The sequence below is a fragment of the Vulpes lagopus genome, chromosome 10, assembly GCF_018345385.1.
Source record: "Vulpes lagopus strain Blue_001 chromosome 10, ASM1834538v1, whole genome shotgun sequence".
Lineage (NCBI taxonomy): Eukaryota > Metazoa > Chordata > Mammalia > Carnivora > Canidae > Vulpes > Vulpes lagopus.
The window spans coordinates 20290781-20294562 of record NC_054833.1 but is presented as its reverse complement, the minus strand read 5'-3'; positions in this window follow the sequence as shown (position 1 = coordinate 20294562).

The following is a 3782-nucleotide window of genomic DNA, read 5'->3' as shown; positions in this document are numbered from 1 at the left end:
GGAAGGAAGGGAAGGGAGGGAAGGGAAGGGAGGAGGGAAGGGAGGAGAGAAGAGAAGAGAAGAGAAGAGAAGAGAAGAGAAGAGAAGAGAAGAGAAGAGAAGAGAAGGGCAGGGAAGGGAGGGAAGGGAAGGGAAGGGAAGGAAGGGAAGGGAAGGGAAGGGAAGGGAAGGGAAGGGAAGGGAAGGGAGAAGGGAAGGGAAACGAAGGGAAGGGAGGGAGGGGAGGAAAAGAAGAGAAGAGGAGGGAAGAAAAAGAAGAGAAAGAAGAGAGGGGAAGGAGGGGAGGGGAGGGAGGAGAGAAGAAAAAGAAGAGGAGAGGAGAAAAGAGAGTGAAGAGAGGGGAGGAGAGGGCATGGGGCCTCACATTATGAGCCCTCTGAGCCTCTGTCCCCCGGGGGAGTCAGGGAGCTGAGGCTCATACGCACGCGGAGCTGTTGGCTCGGGGTCTCTCTCTCCTTGGCCCCCAGACTTACTGGGGTACACTTTACAAATAAAAACTGTAAAACTGCATATATTCAAGGTATACAGTTTGACGTTTTCATATACATAGACGTCGTGAGACGATCACCAGCGTCAAACTAATGAACACACCTGTCACCTCGAATAATTACCGTTTCGTTTCTTTCGTTCCTTGTCCCCCGTGGTGAGAGCGCTGAGCTCCACCGCTCCCGGCAGGTGTCAGGGATGTGATTCGTGTCGCCCGCTAGGGTCACGTGCTGTACTTTAACTCCCCAGAACGTCATCCCACGTCACTGAAGCTTTGGGTTCGGCTCTGACTCGCGTCTTCCCATTTTCCCCCTACCGCCCGGCAACCACCATTCCAGTCTCGGCTTCTATGAGTTTGACTGTTTCAAAGATTTTTATTTATTTATTTGAGAGGGAGTCGTGGGGTGAGGGGCAGAGAGAAGCAGGCTCCCCGCTGAGCAGAGAGCCCGGCGATAGGGGGCTCGATCCCAGGACCCCAGGACCCCGGGACCCCAGGATCCAGACCCGAGCAGAGGCAGCTGCTTAACCGATTAGCCCCAGGTGCCCCGAGTCTGTTTTCGATGTGACACCCCCAGAAGTATCGCGCAGTATTTATCTTTCGGGGTCGGCCTGATTTCACCCAGGACAGTGTCCTCCAGGCTCATCCGTGTCTTCACAAAGGGTCGGCTTCCCTTTTTCTTAAGGTTGAGTAACGTCCTGCCGCAGGTGTAGACCGCATTTTCTGATCCATTCATCCCTCGAAGGGCACGTAGGTTGTCCGCATACGTTGGCTTCTGTGAATTAGGGGAGCGCTGAGATCTCTGCGACACCCTGATTTTGTTTCCCTTGGGTATCACCTGGGAGTGGATTGAGGAGTCTCCTGTGAAGTTTTTGAGCACCCGCCGCACTGTTGCCCGTTGCTGCTGTGGGTTCCCGGTCCCTAACGCGGGTGGGGAGGCCGCAGGTGCCAGCGGCTGCAGGGTCAGCCTCCTGCCCCCGAGAGCTGCTCGCTGCCAGGACTCGAAGCTCCCTCGCCGGAGATGAAGCTCCTTGAGCCTTGCAGGCAGACGGACCGTCCGGCCAGGAGAGCACACTTTCGGGCCCCGAAGCCGTGACAACCTGGGCCTGATGCTCAGAGTTCAGCTGCGTGACCTTAGGGATGTGACCCAGCGCGTCGGGGCCCCTGCTCTTCTTCCGTCCTGGTGCTGGTGGTGGCACTCACACGGACGGAAGAGCAGATGGCATGGAGCCCGAGGGCGCCTGACACGTATTTTTATTTTTATTTTTTATAATATATTTTTTTAAATTTTTATTTATTTATGATAGTCACACACAAAGAGAGAGAGAGAGGCAGAGACACAGGCAGAGGGAGAAGCAGGCTCCATGCACCGGGAGCCCGACGTGGGATTCGATCCCGGGTCTCCAGGATCGCGCCCTGGGCCAAAGGCAGGCGCCAAACCGCTGCACCACCCAGGGATCCCTATTTTTAATAATAATAACTGGAATCCCCCCCGAGAGGGCGTGTTTTGTGAGTCGCATTGCAGGGAGCTTCATCAGCCGGCGTCTGGGCCTCGCAGCGAGGCAGCCAGGAGGAGACACGCGGCTGGGAGGCCAGGCAGGGGCCGGGTCGGGGAGACGGGGGCACTGGGGACAGCCCGGCGCTGCGCCGCACAGGCAGGCCCAGGGCCTTCAGCTGGGGGTGCGGGGAGACCGCGGGGCTTCTCTCCCAGCCGGGGAGACTTCAGTCACCCACTGTGTCTGTCAGGCTCTGAGCCTGACCCGCCGGGATTGCAGCTGCCACCAGGAGAGCGTCCACCTGCCTGGTGGAGGGCCCGGAGGGACCTGGGGACGCAGCTCGACGCATCAGCCCCACCTCAGCACCAAGGAGAGCCCTCGGGGTGCGCCCCTCGCCCCGTGGGCCTCCAGCGCCCGCGCCCCAGGACGGAGTGGGGGGCCACTAACATGGTAGCCACCTGCTCTGAGCTCCTAGGAGACGCTCGGTCTGCTGGGGTTGCCCCTCCAGCCCCTCCGCCCGCCTCAGAGTGGGGTGCCCAGCAGGCTGTCTAGAGGTCACTTTTTAGCCAGACGGAGTCATTTATCCACTCGGGCTGTGACTGTAGGTCTGCAGGTCGTGGGCTGTTGTGAGCGGGGCAAGGGGCTTAGGGCTTGGAGGGCGCGGGGGGGTGGCGGGGAGGCGAGGAGAGGAAGGGGGAGAGTCACTCGAGGTTTGGGCTGTGCAGCATTTAATGGGAAAATGAGTATTTCCCAGGCAATTGCTTTTGAGTGACTATTGAAATTAATGCCTCATTCCAGCCTCACGTCTTTGTTAGAATATTTGCCTCTCAGAGGGAACAGGAGAGAGAGAGAGAGAGAGAGAGAGAGAGAGAGAGAGAGAGAGAGGTAAAGACCTGGAATGAGCACAGCCTATGTGCTGACATCTCAGGCCGCACCCGAGGCGGGAGCATCAGGGCTCGTGCAGGTGCCCCCGGGGCAGGACGGACTCCCCGTCGGGGCCCCACCCCCGCCACCCCAAGCACCAACAGACAGCAGAGGGACAGGGAGGCTCAGGACACACCGGTGGGACCCCTGGCCTCCCGGCTCAGCAGCGAGGCTCCGGCCCGGCCTCGGCACAGGCCCTCGGTTCCCCCACGCACGGTCGTTGGCTCACTGGGAAGTCAGGGGCCCCCGCGGGGTCATCGCAGCTCCACCTTTGGAGCTCCTCCCGTGACGGGGCAGCTGTGCTTGGCGGCACTGGAGCTGGGCTGATACTGCGGCAGTGTTCTGGGCCTGTTCGAAGGTGGTAACTGGATTCCTAAGCTTATTGTGGGAATTCCTCTGAGAGGAGACACATGCTTTGCTCCACCTGAGGCCTGAAAATATTTGAGAGGGTTCCTAGAAGCCGGAGTCAGACCCCTAAGTACCCTCGACATTGTCAACCAACCCCTGCTCAACCAGCCTTGAGTCTTGGCCCGAGGGGAAACGCTTTCGCAGGCTGCTGCCCGCTTGCCTTCCTCCGCTCGGGGGCCAGGACACGGGAGTGAGCGCTCTGGACTGGGTTCGTTGAGGATGAACATCAAACAGCTGTGAACGTGAGCTCCGCCCCCGCCCAGGAGCTGCTTTAGGAGCCACGCTCTGCGGCGGCATCTACTTGACTGGAGGCTTAGAACGCTCCGTCCTGCCCTTGCAACTGGGGAGCTAGAACCAGGGGGCGAAGTCAGCACAGCTGGCAGATGGGGGGGGTGGCTGTGGCTCTGGCCCTGCTGGGGCCACAGGGAAGGTCAGGCTCTGCCCACTGCAGCAGCGACTTCTCGGGCTTT